This window comes from Syngnathus scovelli, chromosome 14 (genome assembly GCF_024217435.2).
Source record: "Syngnathus scovelli strain Florida chromosome 14, RoL_Ssco_1.2, whole genome shotgun sequence".
Classification (NCBI taxonomy): Eukaryota; Metazoa; Chordata; class Actinopteri; order Syngnathiformes; family Syngnathidae; genus Syngnathus; species Syngnathus scovelli.
The window spans coordinates 1,313,196-1,332,885 of NC_090860.1; the positions used below are offsets into that span (position 1 = coordinate 1,313,196).

The 19,690-nt window shown below is 41.3% G+C and overlaps 2 long non-coding RNA genes across 4 annotated transcripts; both read right to left on the bottom strand.

Moving 5' to 3' along the window:
• Positions 1–7,347: 7,347 nt before the first annotated feature.
• On the bottom strand, positions 7,348–9,983 carry LOC125980766 (uncharacterized). 2 transcript variants are annotated; one of them, XR_011088107.1, is made up of 3 exons: positions 9,876–9,983; positions 8,955–9,263; positions 7,348–7,879 (listed from the first exon to the last, which is right to left on the bottom strand). It is a non-coding gene; the product is annotated as an uncharacterized lncRNA (long non-coding RNA). The 2 variants fall into 2 exon arrangements; XR_011088106.1 differs by having other exon boundaries at positions 9,853–9,971.
• A 6,849-nt stretch (positions 9,984–16,832) lies between these two features.
• Positions 16,833–19,019, bottom strand: LOC137839587 (uncharacterized). 2 transcript variants are annotated; one of them, XR_011088103.1, is made up of 4 exons: positions 18,779–19,019; positions 17,812–17,928; positions 17,432–17,588; positions 16,833–17,141 (listed from the first exon to the last, which is right to left on the bottom strand). It is a non-coding gene; the product is annotated as an uncharacterized lncRNA (long non-coding RNA). The 2 variants fall into 2 exon arrangements; XR_011088102.1 differs by having other exon boundaries at positions 16,835–17,141; positions 17,812–19,004.
• Between the last annotated feature and the right edge of the window lie 671 nt (positions 19,020–19,690).

A 19,690-nucleotide genomic window follows, 5' to 3' on the forward strand; every position in this document is an offset into this window, starting at 1 on the left:
TTGCTCCATTTTTGCTCCTCGTATTTATTTCAAAGTCAAAGTCAGCTTTATTGTCAATTTCTCCACATGCCAAAGACACACAAAGAAACCGAAATTTCGTTCCCCCCTATCCCACGGTGACAAGACATGGCTCACAACAGACAAACAAGTAAACAAGTATAACAAAAGCGTGCTGAATAAATAATGAATAAATAACACAACAATAAATAAATAAATAAATAAATAAATAAGTAGGAGGAGCAGAAAAAAAAGGAGCAAGTGCGCGTACAGCAGACATTCCCGAAAATAGCGCAACAGTGCCGCACGCTACGCAGAAGGGGGTAGCGAGTTCAGGGCCCTAACAGCCTGGAGAAAGAAGCTGTTGGCGAATCTGGTGGTGCGGGAGCGCAGGCTCCTGTACCTCTTCCCAGAGGGCAGAAGGTCAAACAAAGAGTGAGCCGGGTGACTCACATCTCTGGCAATCGAGGTTGCCTTGCGGGCGACATGGGAGGTGTAAATGTCCTTCAGGGAGGGTAGCGAAGCACCAATAATCTTACCAGCCGTATTTGCTTATTTATTATTTATTCATCTGTCAGGCGCGGAGCAGGGAAAGGACTCGAATGCAGAGTTTCCAAAGTCCAAAGATGTGTTTATTTTCTCCAATGGCAGTAGTAACAAAAAGCGCCTCAATATGAGGGAAAAAAGGGGGAAACTAAGGCGCCTCGAACCGAGAGAGAAAAAGGGGAAATCAAAGCGCCTCGAACCGAGGGAAAGACTATAACGAAGATAACTATGTAACCAAGTTAACATAGGTGATCAAAGTCGTTCAAAGAAGGCTTCTACGTGGAACTCGAGGGTTTCGTGATCGCTAGTGTTCTGAGCAAGGCAAGACGCACTGGCACTGGACACAGGGAAAGGCGCGGGTTATATGGACACAGGAGGGGAACACAAGTGAAGACAGTTGGTCATTGGCGCAGGTGCACACACTTGGAATCAGGGAGTCACGTGACCGGACGCACAGGGGAAGGACACACCGACTGGAACGAGAGGAAAATTACACAATAAAACAGGAAGTGACCAGGACGACACATGACAGCATCACTCTTATTTATTCATTGTTTACTTGTATGTATATTGTGTACTATGTCTTGTCACCGTGGGATAGTGGGAACGTAATTTCGATCTCTTTGTGTGTCTTGACATGTGAAGAAATTGACAATAAAGCAGACTTTGACTTTTGACTTTGAATTTAGACACGGCTAAGAACTACCAAATGGAATGTATCAGACTCAGCATGGTTCCATCTGAATTAGTGAAAGAAGCCAATTTTCACCCAGTCTTAAATCAGGTACCACAACATAATTGCAGCGCAAAATCGTTTTAATGTGTCATGGACTTTGCATAGGAACCAACAATGACAAGAAATAGTAGAAGAAGCTTTTTCCACCCAGTCTCAAACTGGGGATCGTTCACGTGTTAGGCCAATGGTCGGCAACCCAAAATGTTCAAAAAGCCATGTTGACCCCCCCCCCCCCAAAAAAAAACATACCTGTCTAGAGCGGCAAAAATCTAAAAACTTTTTATAAGGCAATATAGACTGTCAATACATGACCTGTATGCCTACTATTAAAATAATTAAGTAGGCTACAAATACAAAGCAACAAAGCGACGCAAGACGTTGCCTCTGGATACCCAGCAGACTTTGTTGAGCAGCAGGAGATCGGCATATTCGCTCTCAACTTCATCTAGCAATTCACGGAACTGGTGGTGGTTTAATGCTTTTGCGATTGTTTTCTTCACAATTTGGATGACAAGGTTCATTACCTCCATACAATCTGGTGGGAATGTTTACGCACACAGCGCCTCTTGGTGCACTATGCAATGGAATGCAAACAAATTTCGATCCAATGCTTTCTGTCGTAAGGTCACAAACTTTTGCGACCCTCTCAAACTTGGTGTGCCGTCTGTAGGGTCTGAAATCAGATGGCCAGTGTGTATCGCTGTCATTTAAACACTGCAGCACAGCCTCGCAGATGTCCTCCCCCCGTGTTTGGCCTTTTAGTGGTATCAATTTCTTCTTCAAGATTCAAGATTCAAGAGTTTTTTATTCGCCATGTTTGAGCGTGCCAAACAAGGAATTTGACTTCGGTAAATCACAGCCTCTGTTCAACATTTAGGTGACTAACAACAACACTCAGGACATGTGAAAAATGAAAGATATTCTCAAACATCCCCTGATCCTAAACTGATCTTAAACTCCCAAGAGGGCAAGGAAAAACTCAAAACTCCAGCTAGGGGAAATGAGAAACCTTGAGAAGAGACCACAGATGGGAGGGTCCCTCTTCTAGGATGACCAGGCTGCAATGGATGCAGAGAGGACACATACTACAAACAGTGTAGACAAAAAGGTGTGGAAAGCGGGATGTTATTGCACAGTAATGACTCTGAGACTCTAAGAGTGGTGTGAGTTCATCAGAGCGACAGCCTGGGGGAAGAAGCTGTCTCTGTGTCTGCTGGTTTTAGTGTACAGAGCTCTATAACGGCATCCGGAGGGGAGTAGTTCAAACAGGCTGCAACCTGGGTGCGAAGGGTCTGTTGAGATGTTACTTGCACGTTTCCTGGTCCTGGACAGGTACAAGTCTCGGATAGATGGGAGGTTGATTCCAATTATCTTTTCTGCAGTCCTTATTGTCCGCTGCAGTCTGTGCTTGTCTTGTTTGTAGGCCGATCCAAACCAGACAGTGATGGAGGTGCAGAGGACAGACTGGATGATGGCAGTGTAGAAGGTTTTCAGCAGCTCCCGCGGCAGGTTGAACTTCTTGAGCTGTCTCAGGAAGTACAGCCTCTGCTGGGCCTTCTTCCGGACAGAGTCTATGTGGCCGGTCCATTTCAGGTCCCGAGAGATTGTGGTTCCCAGGAACTTGAAGGTGTCTGATGAGAGAATAGTATTACTGTGGATAGTGAGGGGTGAAAGTGGTGAAGGGCCTCACCTGTAGTCCACTGTCATCTCCACGGTCTTGAGCGGGTTCAGGTCCAGGTGGTTTTGGCTGCACCAGTGGACCAGCCGCTCCAACTCCTGTCTGTACGCAGTCTCATCACCGTTCTGGATCAGTCCGATGAGAGTGGTGTCGTCTGCATACTTCAGGAGCTTCACAGAAGAGTCACTTGCGGAGAAATCGTTGGTGTAGAGGGAGAAGAGCAGTGGGGAGAGGACGCACCCCTGAGGGGCTCCAGTATTGGTGGTCAGGGTGTCAGATGTGATGCTCCCCAGCCTCACACGCTGTCTCCTGTTGGTCAGGAAGCTGGTGATCCACTGACAGGTGGAGGCAGGCACCGCGAGCTGGATGAGCTTCTGTTGGAGGATGTCCAACGTACCTGCATAGCAGAGGTGTCTGTTCGATATCGGTCACGTCACACGACTCATCACAGGCAATTGTGAAAGCTGGAGCTGAATTGATGTCCTTGATTTGCTGATTGGTAATATTGTTTACCATTCAAATTACCATTTTATTCACTGATTTTGCAGAGAGAGGCATGTCTTTAATTTTCGGAATGATGTTGGTTTTGTTTTTAAAGTCCAAAAATAGGGACTCTGATATTTTAACGAATGAATCCTTCATGTACTCGCCATCGGTGAATGGTTTTCCGTGTCAGGCATGGAACAAGGCGGAGGACTCGGATGCAGAGTCTTTCTTTGCACTGATTTATTCCAAAATAAGATGACCAAAAAGACAACTCAAAGCGCCTCTTGTGAGGGAAACACTCGGCAAAAATCCAAACAAAAGGTGTCGCACTCGGGCGAGACAAAAAGAGCTAGGGAGAACAAGGCACTAACAAAAAGCGTCGCTCTGTGGCGAGACAGAAAAGAGGAATCTTACTAGGACTTAGGACGGCAAGGAATCGCTGGTGGTCGGGACGAGGCAAGACACACTGGCACAAGACAAGGGGAAGACACGGACTAAATACACACAAAAGGGCTGGGACACAGGTGCTGACAATTAGCGTCAACCACACAGGTGCACACAATCGGGATCAGGGAATACAAGACAACAGAAACAGAGGAAGGGACCACGAACTGAAACCGAAGGGATGACAAAATAAAACAGGAAGTGAAGTTACGACACCGACAAGACAGAAATCCGGAAAATAAACGTGACCGCATGACATTCCGCGCTTTATTATCTACCGGGCTGCAACAAAACTTGCAGCAGTAGTAGAGTTTGGAGATGCAATCCTCTTCTTGAAACAGTTTTTTCGTTCCTCAAATTGCACCGTTCCTCTCAGTTCCAACTGGGTGATCAGAAGCAAATTTAGCATGCTTTAGCTGAAAATGTCACTCCAAATTGCTCTTTTTGTCATATTTGACAACTTCTCATTGCAAATCAAACATTCAGGCAAACCTTCAGCATTGGCAATGAAAGCAAATGGTTGAGTCCATTCTTTCTTAAACCCTCTGTTCTTATCAGCAATCTTTCTCTTTTTGCCTTTAGAATCCATGGCCCGTCACTCAAACACCTGTTTGTTTACAACTCGCCTGTGCTGTGTCGCTTGCTATGATGCAATTTTGCGCCATTCTGATATTCAGTATTTTTAATATATTCACAACTACATACATTTTCTACAGAATAAGAATGTTTGTGTCATGATTACTGTTAGAGATTTGCTCACTCCAACTTATTTTGCAAGAACCACACAGAGACAAGGCAAGTTCTTTTAGACACCTGCAGGTGGAGAGATCACTCGCTACAGGAATGAAATCTGAAAGGTCTCCTTCCTGCAAGGGCATATTTATTAGGAGGAACAGAGTGGGGGTGAGAGTGGGGGTCAGAGTAGACAAATGGCCGAAGCCCCTGGCTGATCAAAGCACAGCAGGGGGTCCTTCACGATGTTGTGTGAACTAAACAACTTTGATTGCTTCCTCTGCAGCTAGTCACTTTGTTCTACTACTTTTGTTAAGACAACACAGGCGAGTTTAATTATTACAGGTTACATTCCAACATAATCATAGGATCAAGATAACCTGGAAAACCCTAACATCTCCCTCCTGTTTTATCATATGATTATGACACCCCAAACAACAAAGAAAAGTAAGAAAGAAAAACATATATATATATGTATAATGAAGAAAGAAGAATAGGAAAAATAAAAATAACAAACAATGATAGGAACACTTTCCAGTGAAGATGAGGCATTACCTCAAACTTATTGTGTAAGCGAAAAACCTGCTGGCCAGATGTTATTAGCAGTAAAATTCTTACACGGCCCCGTTGCCACAGGCGACCAGAATGCTATCAATGAAAATAAAAAAGAAAAACACAGAAACAGTACATCATTGTATCCATCACTTGTGAAGCATTTTCGATGGTCAAATCAACAAGTTTCTGTAAAACATGCTCAACAGAACAGCACCTACGCAATCCATGTTTCATCATCGTCATCACATCCGTCATCTCTAAGGAGTTGTATATGAACCTGGGCTACAGTAGAGGACACAAACTTCGACACAGCAGACTTCAAACATGGGATAACGCAGGTCGTAAACAAGCACAACACCATCAGCACAACAAGCACAGGAGACAGCAATTTCAACAGCAGTTGCCACCAGTTGCCAGAGAATAGCCATGAAAAGAAATCAAACTGAAGTGGGACCTTGTCTTTAGACATGGCCTGCTGTAAGTTCTTCAGCGAATTCATGGCGTCGTTTATGTGGGTGTCATTTTCTCCAGGTATGTATGTGCAACAGGAAGTCCCAATGATGTGGCACACACCACCTTGTGCTGCCGTCAACAAGTCCAGAACCATCCTGTTTTGCAAGACCATCAGTCTAATAGCCTGAATCTCTCTATTTTGTCCATCGTTGACTTGCAGTGAGAGATTCACAAAGGATTGAAAACGATAGTTCAGTGTCTCGATGAAGAGCGATAGTTTCCCAACCCCAATCTGAGGGAAGAGCGCAAGGACAACTTTGTCTCCGGCAGACCATACTTTATGGTCCTCCGGAACGTTCGCACCCCAGACAGGGTCATGAGGGTCAAAGGTTGCAACTGCTCTGCGTCGACGTCCAGTAGAGTTACGTGCTCCTGTCAACAAATGGTGTCGTATCCTGTAGGTGTGGTCTGTCACCCACACTGGTGCACACACTCCTGTCCAGTTGGCGGGCAGCATCGGATAAACCTTGTGACCACAAAGCCACCAGCCATTCTGTATGAAGTATGTTCCGTTCAATGGTGTAGCCATGTTGGTTGTAGAGCCCTTACACCTTCAAAACGGCTCTCTCATCCTGGCACACAGCGGTGATGTCCAAAGCTCCCATCCAGTTTCCTCCTGGAGAGCAGTTGTCGTTAATGCATTTGTGGGTCCTGCAACCTTGGGTGCAACATGTGTAGTCAGCAAGACTTGGAATGGTCCCTCCCGTCGTGGCTGGCCCAGTTCCTTCCTTTAATGACCTCGATGTAGACCCAGTCTCCTGGATTGATGGGGTTGTCGACCTGTGAGGAGGAAAGATCAAGCGGCAGTAAATTTGTCTTTGACACAGTTTGAGCGTCCTGATCATATAATCTGCCAAGGACTGCTCTTCATCTGTTGTTTGCAACTCTCGTAGTCAATTGTAGTGCCCATTTAACTGGCAAATAGGAATGTTTGCGGGAAGAGTTTGAACACTTCCTAATGATTCCCTTTAACCAAAAACTATTTATGACAGGGGCGTTCCCATTTATTGCCTCCTGGTTTAAAAGAGATTGTCTTATCCATGCCTTCTTTGTCCTCACACGCTCGCACCCACACAGGTTGTGAACACACACACACACACACACACACACACACACACACACACACACACACACATCCTTGTTAACCTCCCTCTGCAGGACCCAACTTAATTTACCGAGTTCTGGGGTCCACCCTTTCTAGTGGTCCAAGAACTATGAAAAAAATCAGGCAACTCCCAAAAAAAATCTTGTTACTAAAAATCACTTTCAATAAACACAATTTGAAACTTTTTTTTTCATGTCAGTTTTTCAGTCATATCTGGGGCCTGTTTCTAACATTCCGGCTTTGCGGGGTCCACCTTTACACACATGAGATTTTTAGTCAGTTATGGGGATCGCTTTTAATATTTCAACCTTAAGAGGTCTACCTATACACACATTATTTTTTTAGCCAGTTATGGAGCTTGCTGTTAAGATTTAAGACTTGTTAGGTCTGCCTTTATAAAGAGGATCTATCAAGTTCAACCCCAACCCTAATCTAACCCAAACATGCATTTGTGTGGACTTAATCATTTGAGAAAACCTAAAAATTTTGTTAGTGTTATTAATACTTTCATCTGGCTAAATATACTAGATATACATTGAAATGTGCATTCTAAAATACATTCTGAAGTCTTTATTCAGATTCTGGTCCATTTTCCTTGGTCACAGTCTTAATATTCTTCAATTTGTTCAGTCATATTGGTACATTTTAAAATATTTAAATTCTGCATTTTAGCTAACTATAAAGTACACAGGATTTACAAGTAATAATTGTCGAGTCAAAATTTTAAATGGACACATTACAAATGTAGCCAATGAATAAAGGAACTTATTTAATCTAACATTTACGAACAGGAGAAGTGGAGCATAAAAAAAATCACAAACAAATAGTGAACAAATGGTGAAACAGGACCAGCCATGTGTTTCTATCTCTGTTAAGGGAAGCTGTTTCACTCATATTTTCTCCTCATGGTGGTTATTCTCTTTTTGACAAAGTACTTAACAGCTCGGTGCTTGTGGTTCTGCAGCAATGCATCTCTCGCAGTCAAGCTTACCAGGAACCTGATTTGTCAATATATACTTCCTTGAATGTTTATTTACTGCAGCACATTCCTCTGGGGTCCAGCTTCTTTTCACAACTTTTCCGTTACCTAAGGGCATAGGAAGAGCACTTTTTAGTTTACAACTTAATTAGAACAAAATTGCATAAAGAATACATTCACTTTATGTACAATTATCCGACAATATAATTCAAATGAGATATTTTATAACGTCAACTATCTTTGTCAACAGTGATGAGCCTACAATAGACATAAGTAAATCAGTTAATATCTGAGATATTAATCCGGTCATTTAAGTTGCTAGGTGGTCTTCAGTGTCAGCTGTTTTGATATTAACAAAATTAAAAATAGATGCACAAAAGGGTAACATTAGAATGCCCCCAGTTTTGGTGGTGGGGGAAAGAGGTCTCTCATTTTCTTGATTACTTTTAAGCAGTTTTGCATTTGACCAGAATGTCACTGCTGGTAGATGAAGCAATTCCTGGACCCTACAGAGGTTGCACAGGCAGTCAAACTCCACCATGGCAGCACATTGGGATGCACCATTTCTCTGACAAAACCATTAAGAACAGATACAAGTTGTTGCAAAATCAGGGAAAATAAAAAATAAAAATCAGAGAAAAACTTTTTTCAGACAGTGTTTTACATGTATGGGGAATTTGCTTTGATAACGTGCTACACATGGACAAACAAAGATGATAAAAGTAAATTTGGAAATATATAATGTGTAAAAAATTAAATGCAAGCTGTATAAGAATGGTATCTGCCTTGGTGTGACAATGTGTGAATTTGCATATTCACTAATAGGTTAATCTAGAGCAATTTTTCTTTCTCTCTTTTGAGGTAAATGTGTCATGTATACATTACCTCTATTTAAAAATAGATGTAAACAAACATCTCACATATAATCAAGGTTAGCAATGACCTGTAACTCACATGAGAAAGGATGGGTCAATTTTCATTTTATGACAAAATTCAAAAGTTTAGACCTTACATGTCTAAGAAAAAAAGTCAAGTGGTGTTTAATATATCTTGCTTGGGTCATCTAAATCTTAGTAAGCAGCATATGTGAGGATAATTAGATACTGATACAGTAGTAACAATTGGGCAATTTAAAAGCAACTGTGATAAAGTTATATATTGAAAAGGATTACTCTAAACTCACCTCCCTTTTTGGCAGACTTTTCATTACTTGGGCCACGAGATGCGGAGGTACAAGAGGTCACTTCTATCACTTCTGGGATCAGCCCATCTGAAATGATGATTTTTAAGTACAGAAAAAAAACACAGTATAGCAATATTCTAAAACAAAAATTAACTGCACCTGTATAAGAATGCTTGGTCAAATTTAATATACTCTTGTTTTGAGCAGATTGATTTGCAGAGGTACAGAGCAGTCCTTTTGGGAATCATTGTCAGTATCATCACTGTCTGAGTAGTCCACTTTGAGAAACTCCTTTGATAATTGATAGCTCTATGGAGGGAATTAAAAGAAATGTGTTGTTAGTTTCTGCAAGCTACTCTTATATGCTGTATTAATATAAAGACTAGAATTTCTTTGCTCAAAATAATTAAAATTTCTGTCCAATATCTTAACTGGTAGACGACCGGTGCTGTACACATCCTCTGAAATATGCCAAAACCTTATATCACAGGAAATTTTACATATAAAACATGGAAAAGGCTCCAAAATTTACAACAAAGAAGCCACAAGAAACCATATTTCAGAAATCTGTTATGTGTGTGTGAATGATTGGCTTGGTTGGAATAACCATGACAACCTTAGATCCATACGGAGGGCCCCACAAGTAGCCATCAGAAATCTGTTATGTGTGTGTGAATGATTGGCTTGGTTGGACACCCATGGGCGCATGTTTCAACAATCCATCTATAGGTGTGTGTGCCACTGGTTCGTTTGGGCTCTATGAGGAGAACCACTAAAACCGTGTGATCCAATGGTTGGCTGAATGCTGTTTAAGGTACCTTCTGACTAAAGAACAGCTTTCCAACTAAAAGCTGTAAACTAAGAGAACAAGAAAAGGTCTACAAAGTTTATTTCTTACAACAAAGTCGCACTGAATGTTACCCGTTGGCTGGCATCTTGTTTGATGTTATCATCAGGGTCAGAGTCCTGCCAAGTTCTGGCTGGTTCAGGCAGCGCACCATCAACAGGAGCCTGAGAGCCTGTCACCTGGAATTAAAACCACAAATAACTTACCAACATCATACAGACACCACAAATGACAGACTCAAGACCTGTATAGTTAAATCATGTGAAGTTAGTCCCCGAAACCAAACAAGCTTTTCTAACTAAAGTGTTCCAGTCAGTTCTGGATGTCTAATCAGGTCCTATAACAGCATCTTTATGGATGTAGTGGAGCATCCTTCAGCATGACACTTTAGCCGTTTAGCTGTTGAGGATGTGTGGAACTATAGCTGTAATATAATCAGCCTCCATAATGTCCATAACCAAAATATGATCTAAAAACATGAGACAACCTTCGATCCATACGGAGGGCCCCACAAGTAGCCATCAGAAATCTGTTATTATGTGAGTGTGAATGATTGGCTTGGTTGGAATAACCAAGACAACTTTAGATCCATACGGAGGGCCCCACAAGTAGCCATCACAAATCTGTTATGTGTGTGTGAATGATTGGCTTGGTTGGACACCCATGGGCGCATGTTTCAACAATCCATCTATAGGTGTGTGTGCCACTGGTTCGTTTGGGCTCTATGAGGAGAACCACTAAAACCGTGTGATCCAATGGTTGGCTGAATGCTGTTTAAGGTACCTTCTGACTAAAGAACAGCTTTCCAACTAAAAGCTGTAAACTAAGAGAACAAGAAAAGGTCTACAAAGTTTATTTCTTACAACAAAGTCTAACTGAATGTTACCTGTTGGCTGGCATCTTGTTTGATGTTATCATCAGGGTCAGAGTCCTGCCAAGTTCTGGCTGATTCAGGCAGCGCACCATCAACAGGAGCCTGAGAGCCTGTCACCTGGAATTAAAACCACAAATAACTTACCAACATCATACAGACACCACAAATGACAGACTCAAGACCTGTATAGTTAAATCATGTGAAGTTAGTCCCCAAAACCAAACAAGCTTTTCTAACTAAAGTGTTCCAGTCAGTTCTGGATGTCTAATCAGGTCCTATAACAGCATCTTTATGGATGTAGTGGAGCATCCTTGAGCATGACACTTTAGCCGTTTAACTGTTGAGGATGTGTGGAACTATAGCTGTAATATAATCAGCCTCCATAATGTCCATAACCAAAATATGATCTAAAAACATGAGACAACCTTTGATCCATACGGAGGGCCCCACAAGTAGCTATCAGAAATCTGTTATTATGTGTGTGTGAATGATTGGCTTGGTTGGAATAACCAAGACAACTTTAGATCCATACGGAGGGCCCCACAAGTAGCCATCAGAAATCTGTTATTATGTGTGTGTGAATGATTGGCTTGGTTGGAATAACCAAGACAACTTTCGATCCATGCGGAGGGCCCCACAAGTAGCCATCAGAAATCTTTTATGTGTGTGTGAATGATTGGCTTGGTTGGACACCCATGGGCGCATGTTTCAAATATCCATCTATAGGTGTGTGTGCCACTGGTTCGTTTGGGCTCTATGAGGAGAACCACTAAAACCGTGTGATCCAATGGTTGGCTGAATGCTGTTTAAGGTACCTTCTGACTAAAGAACAGCTTTCCAACTAAAAGCTGTAAACTAAGAGAACAAGAAAAGGTCTACAAAGTTTATTTCTTACAACAAAGTCTAACTGAATGTTACCTGTTGGCTGGCATCTTGTTTGATGTTATTATCAGGGTCAGAGTCCTGCCAAGTTCTGGCTGGTTCAGGCAGCGCACCATCAACGGGAGCCTGAGAGCCTGTCACCTGGAATTAAAACCACAAATAACTTACCAACATCATACAGACACCACAAATGACAGACTCAAGACCTGTATAGTTAAATCATGTGAAGTTAGTCCCCGAAACCAAACAAGCTTTTCTAACTAAAGTGTTACAGTCAGTTCTGGATGTCTAATCAGGTCCTATAACAGCATCTTTATGGATGTAGTGGAGCATCCTTGAGCATGACACTTTAGCCGTTTAACTGTTGAGGATGTGTGGAACTATAGCTGTAATATAATCAGCCTCCATAATGTCCATAACCAAAATATGATCTAAAAACATGAGACAACCTTCGATCAATACGGAGGGCCCCACAAGTAGCTTTCAGAAATCTGTTATTATGTGTGTGTGAATGATTGGCTTGGTTGGAATAACCAAGACAACTTTCGATCCATACGGAGGGCCCCACAAGTAGCCATGAGAAATCTGTTATTATGTGTGTGTGAATGATTGGCTTGGTTGGAATAACCAAGACAACTTTCGATCCATACGGAGGGCCCCACAAGTAGCCATCAGAAATCTGTTATGTGTGTGTGAATGATTGGCTTGGTTGGACACCCATGGGCGCATGTTTCAAATATCCATGTATAGGTGTGTGTGCCACTGGTTCGTTTGGGCTCTATGAGGAGAACCACTAAAACCGTGTGATCCAATGGTTGGCTGAATGCTGTTTAAGGTACCTTCTGACTAAAGAACAGCTTTCCAACTAAAAGCTGTAAACTAAGAGAACAAGAAAAGGTCTACAAAGTTTATTTCTTACAACAAAGTCTAACTGAATGTTACCTGTTGGCTGGCATCTTGTTTGATGTTATCATCAGGGTCAGAGTCCTGCCAAGTTCTGGCTGGTTCAGGCAGAGCACCGTCAACAGGAGCCTGAGAGCCTGTCACCTGGAATTAAAACCACAAATAACTTACCAACATCATACAGACACCACAAATGACAGACTCAAGACCTGTATAGTTAAATCATGTGAAGTTAGTCCCCAAAACCAAACAAGCTTTTCTAACTAAAGTGTTCCAGTCAGACCTGATGTCTAATCAGGTCCTATAACAGCATCTTTATGGATGTAGTGGAGCATCCTTCAGCATGACACTTTAGCCGTTTAGCTGTTGAGGATGTGTGGAACTATAGCTGTAATATAATCAGCCTCCATAATGTCCATAACCAAAATATGATCTAAAAACATGAGACAACTTTCGATCCATACGGAGGGCCCCACAAGTAGCCATCAGAAATCTGTTATTGTGTGTGTGTGAATGATTGGCTTGGTTGGAATAACCAAGACAACTTTTGATCCATACGGAGGGCCCCACAAGTAGCCATCAGAAATCTGTTGTGTGTGTGAATGATTGGCTTGGTTGGACACCCATGGGCGCATGTTTTAACAATCCTTCTATAGGTGTGTGTGCCACTGGTTCGTTTGGGCTCTATGAGGAGAACCACTAAAACCGTGTGATCCAATGGTTGGCTGAATGCTGTTTAAGGTACCTTCTGACTAAAGAACAGCTTTCCAACTAAAAGCTGTAAACTAAGAGAACAAGAAAAGGTCTACAAAGTTTATTTCTTACAACAAAGTCTAACTGAATGTTACCTGTTGGCTGGCATCTTGTTTGATGTTATCATCAGGGTCAGAGTCCTGCCAAGTTCTGGCTGGTTCAGGCAGCGCACCGTCAACAGGAGCCTGAGAGCCTGTCACCTGGAATTAAAACCACAAATAACTTACCAACATCATACAGACACCACAAATGACAGACTCAAGACCTGTATAGTTAAATCATGTGAAGTTAGTCCCCAAAACCAAACAAGCTTTTCTAACGAAAGTGTTCCAGTCAGCCCTGATGTCTAATCAGGTCCTATAACAGCATCTTTATGGATGTAGTGGAGCATCCTTCAGCATGACACTTTAGCCGTTTTGCTGTTGAGGATGTGTGGAACTATAGCTGTAATATAATCAGCCTCCATAATGTCCATAACCAAAATATGATCTAAAAACATGAGACAACCTTCGGTCAATACGGAGGGCCCCACAAGTAGCCGTCAGAAATCTGTTATTATGTGTGTGTGAATGATTGGCTTGGTTGGAATAACCAAGACAACTTTCGATCCATACGGAGGGCCCCACAAGTAGCCATGAGAAATCTGTTATGTGTGTGTGAATGATTGGCTTGGTTGAAATAACCAAGACAACTTTCGATCCATACGGAGGGCCCCACAAGTAGCCATCAGAAATCTGTTATGTGTGTGTGAATGATTGGCTTGGTTGGACACCCATGGGCGCATGTTTCAAATATCCATGTATAGGTGTGTGTGCCACTGGTTCGTTTGGGCTCTATGAGGAGAACCACTAAAACCGTGTGATCCAATGGTTGGCTGAATGCTGTTTAAGGTACCTTCTGACTAAAGAACAGCTTTCCAACTAAAAACTGTAAACTAAGAGAACAAGAAAAGGTCTACAAAGTTGATTTCTTACAACAAAGTCTAACTGAATGTTACCTGTTGGCTGGCATCTTGTTTGATGTTATCATCAGGGTCAGAGTCCTGCCAAGTTCTGGCTGGTTCAGGCAGAGCACCGTCAACAGGAGCCTGAGAGCCTGTCACCTGGAATTAAAACCACAAATAACTTACCAACATCATACAGACACCACAAATGACAGACTCAAGACCTGTATAGTTAAATCATGTGAAGTTAGTCCCCAAAACCAAACAAGCTTTTCTAACTAAAGTGTTCCAGTCAGACCTGATGTCTAATCAGGTCCTATAACAGCATCTTTATGGATGTAGTGGAGCATGCTTCAGCATGACACTTTAGCCGTTTAGCTGTTGAGGATGTGTGGAACTATAGCTGTAATATAATCAGCCTCCATAATGTCCATAACCAAAATATGATCTAAAAACATGAGGCAACCTTTGATCCATACGGAGGGCCCCACAAGTAGCCATCAGAAATCTGTTATTGTGTGTGTGTGAATGATTGGCTTGGTTGGAATAACCAAGACAACTTTAGATCCATACGGAGGGCCCCACAAGTAGCCATCAGAAATCTGTTATGTGTGTGTGAATGATTGGCTTGGTTGGACACCCATGGGCGCATGTTTCAACAATCCTTCTATAGGTGTGTGTGCCACTGGTTCGTTTGGGCTCTATGAGGAGAATCACTAAAACCATGTGATCCAATGGTTGGCTGAATGCTGTTTAAGGTACCTTCTGACTAAAGAACAGCTTTCCAACTAAAAGCTGTAAACTAAGAGAACAAGAAAAGGTCTACAAAGTTGATTTCTTACAACAAAGTCTAACTGAATGTTACCTGTTGGCTGGCATCTTGTTTGATGTTATCATCAGGGTCAGAGTCCTGCCAAGTTCTGGCTGGTTCAGGCAGAGCACCGTCAACAGGAGCCTGAGAGCCTGTCACCTGGAATTAAAACCACAAATAACTTACCAACATCATACAGACACCACAAATGACAGACTCAAGACCTGTATAGTTAAATCATGTGAAGTTAGTCCCCAAAACCAAACAAGCTTTTCTAACTAAAGTGTTCCAGTCAGACCTGATGTCTAATCAGGTCCTATAACAGCATCTTTATGGATGTAGTGGAGCATCCTTCAGCATGACACTTTAGCCGTTTAGCTGTTGAGGATGTGTGGAACTATAGCTGTAATATAATCAGCCTCCATAATGTCCATAACCAAAATATGATCTAAAAACATGAGGCAACCTTTGATCCATACGGAGGGCCCCACAAGTAGCCATCAGAAATCTGTTATTGTGTGTGTGTGAATGATTGGCTTGGTTGGAATAACCAAGACAACTTTAGATCCATACGGAGGGCCCCACAAGTAGCCATCAGAAATCTGTTGTGTGTGTGAATGATTGGCTTGGTTGGACACCCATGGGCGCATGTTTTAACAATCCTTCTATAGGTGTGTGTGCCACTGGTTCGTTTGGGCTCTATGAGGAGAATCACTAAAACCGTGTGATCCAATGGTTGGCTGAATGCTGTTTAAGGTACCTTCTGACTAAAGAACAGCTTTCCAACTAAAAGCTGTAAACTAAGAGAACAAGAAAAGGTCTACAAAGTTGATTTCTTACAACAAAGTCTACAGCTTTCCAACTAAAAGCTGTAAACTAAGAGAACAAGAAAAGGTCTACAAAGTTGATTTCTTACAACAAAGTCTAACTGAATGTTACCTGTTGGCTGGCATCTTGTTTGATGTTATCATCAGGGTCAGAGTCCTGCCAAGTTCTGGCTGGTTCAGGCAGAGCACCGTCAACAGGAGCCTGAGAGCCTGTCACCTGGAATTAAAACCACAAATAACTTACCAACATCATACAGACACCACAAATGACAGACTCAAGACCTGTATAGTTAAATCATGTGAAGTTAGTCCCCAAAACCAAACAAGCTTTTCTAACTAAAGTGTTCCAGTCAGACCTGATGTCTAATCAGGTCCTATAACAGCATCTTTATGGATGTAGTGGAGCATCCTTCAGCATGACACTTTAGTCGTTTTGCTGTTGAGGATGTGTGGAACTATAGCTGTAATATAATCAGCCTCCATAATGTCCATAACCAAAATATGATCTAAAAACATGAGACAACTTTCGATCCATACGGAGAGCCCCACAAGTAGCCATCAGAAATCTGTTATTGTGTGTGTGTGAATGATTGGCTTGGTTGGAATAACCAAGACAACTTTAGATCCATACGGAGGGCCCCACAAGTAGCCATCAGAAATCTGTTATGTGTGTGTGAATGATTGGCTTGGTTGGACACCCATGGGCGCATGTTTCAACAATCCTTCTATAGGTGTGTGTGCCACTGGTTCGTTTGGGCTCTATGAGGAGAACCACTAAAACCATGTGATCCAATGGTTGGCTGAATGCTGTTTAAGGTACCTTCTGACTAAAGAACAGCTTTCCAACTAAAAGCTGTAAACTAAGAGAACAAGAAAAGGTCTACAAAGTTTATTTCTTACAACAAAGTCTAACTGAATGTTACCTGTTGGCTGGCATCTTGTTTGATGTTATCATCAGGGCCAGAGTCCTGCCAAGTTCTGGCTGGTTCAGGCAGCGCACCGTCAACAGGAGCCTGAGAGCCTGTCACCTGGAATCAAAACCACAAATAACTTACCAACATCATACTGAGAGTAATTCAAATAAAAGAGACAAAAATCTTCCTTTTTTTAATAACAAATTAATATTCCAACTTGCATACTTGATCTTACTGACTTACTTTTTCACGCCATGGCCATTTAGAATCACCATAGTTGTAATTGATTTCAGTTCCCATTTCTATGTTTTTGATGGCAAAAAGGCACAAATGGGGCTCGTCATTTACTATTTTTTTCATGGTGCAGTTTGGAGACTTGTGGTTGTCATTCACTAATCTTCCAAGAGAGCCATCCTCTGTTGATGCATCAATACTAGGAAAGAAAAAACAGAAATCAAACATTTTGTATCATATAACTAGTTTTTTAGTAAAATAAAAGTTGGCTTACAGAAATAAAAACTTGCAACATTTCAAAAGAAAAGTTGAGAGGGAAACAATGTCTTTTTGAACATCATAGCACTAAATAAAAAAAATTGTTAATGCCACAATCCTGATGTGTTATTGAAATATTGCTTCTGAGTGACTCACTAATTTAGGGTATTTTATTCCAGTCTCTTTCTAGAGTTCATAATTATTGTATAGAAAATATTTGGATATACATACCACCAGTAATGATTCTGCCATTCAAAGTCAAAGAGAAATGTACTCTCCTTTTCAGAGTACTTGCTTGTTTGGCATTTTTCTGCTGACAGAAGTTGACCCCTGTATTATAAGATGAACTCTCCTTGTTCAAAGTGCTGGGTAGCAAACACGCCTCTTCCTGCAAGGACATTTTATATAAAACCATTGGTTATGAGAAAATATTTCTTTAAGATACACCTTTAACCAAATAATTGTGGTGTTATCTTACAATTTTAATACTAAGTTCTCGCTTAGAAACAGAAATACAACAACCAATCTGAATTTGATTGTTTTTTGTGTTGTTTTATAAAATAAATAAATATATACTTAATGGATAAATGGTCTAAAAATGAGTTTATTACCTTTTTGATCATCAATAAATCTTTCCACTAGTCCAGGTTTGTCCTTTGAGGATTAAATGTAAAAGGCTGCTTCATCAGCAGGCTTTTTTCTTGCTTTCCTTTTGGACATTTCTGGCTCTAAAAAATAATTCAAAACATGGCAGAGAGAACTTTAACAAGCACTCTATATTAATTTTAAAAGATTTGTAATCATCCACTGTATAAAGACTGAAGGAATAAGCCTGGCCTGAGAACTAACAGAACAAGAGTGATTAAAGAAAGAATATTTTTCAGAAAATACTGATATATTAATGAAAATGTTTGTCGGTTTGAAGCTGAGCTTTGTTACTTTTAACTAGTCACAGTTCCAACCAGGTGCTGCATCCAAAGAAAAGTTATTTCAATAGTTTTACCAGTATAACTCGTTATACTTTTCAGGAGCTACCAACTCGTTTTTATTATGTTTGTGTTTGAAAAGTGAACGTAGCATCCTGATTAGCGGTAGCTAATTAGCCAATAAGCTAGTTTCCGGATAGTTTTATTTGCGTCAGAATGCTTGTGTTATTTAAAGAAAGCATTCTGATAGAAAACCACCGAGAAATACAGAAGACATGCAGATATATCATAACACTGAGCACACACGTGTTTGACGAGTTTTGAAGTGGTTTCGGCAATTACGGCCAGAGTCCGGTTCTGGGCTTAGCAATTATGAAACATTAGCACATCGAAATCATCCTGAATATAACACGGAGCAATTATACATTCTGTCGTTCTCTTTTACACCATTGTTTTTAAAACCACTGCAAGCTAAGATGAATAACAAGTTAAAAAGCCGGACTGTCTGAGGGGAAAACGTTACGCCATCCGAGTGACAATATACCGAATCCGAAGCCATAATCATTGCATATAAACCCCTCGGGGTCTGGACAAAAAGCATTTCTACATCAGTTTCTTGTACTTAGTATTTACATGCAGTTGATTTACTCACCGTGTATGTTGTGTTTCGTTATGAGCAGCGTGTCTTCGTCGCGGAGCAGTCTCAGTCTGGCGGCGTCACACGTGGCGAAGTGACGTTAAGCTGGTGGTTTTAGCCGCATGAAGCTAACACATGCAATACCTGCTGATTTAACTAATATGTAAACTGATGGTAAAGAATAAATTACTATTTATTTATACCTTTATTTTTATGTTTAGAACATGAAAAATGCACGAGATGCTGATTTAACTAATATGTAAACTGATGGTAAAGAATAAATTACTATTTATTTATACCTTTATTTTTATGTTTAGAACATGAAAAATGCACGAGACAGTTTTTAAAATAAGCCTAATAGAATGAGCGTATTTTTATAAAGCAAGTGTAATGAATATTAAATAACGTAGATAAATTGCAATTGTAATGCAGGAATTTTATGTTTACAGTATTATTTTAGCTGCTATGGTTACTAAAATAATAATTACCTGGTTTAAATCTACAGGAAATAGCATTTTATTTTCTTAATCAACACTCGGATCACGAGGTGCCCTGATTGGTTGAATCACACACACTTCCGGTAGTGTGTATACTTGCAATACCACTTGCCATGGTCGGGGGGCCGCTACTGAGCACACACACTTCACACACACAATTCTCAACATTGCGACCATGAGGGGTAAGTGAAAAAAATTCGTGAGGCATGTTGTTAGAGCATTTCAAGCTGTTTTAGAGTGGTTTCCCGAGTGGGGTCCATGATTTTGGACCCCACAACGACACAGGGCCCCACTTTGTTGGTGGGCTCCCTGTCTTCGGACCCCCCATACTAATAAAAACAAGTACACACACACACACACACACACACACACACACACACACACACACACGCACCCACGCAGACAAAGAGATTCTAATCCATCTCTCATG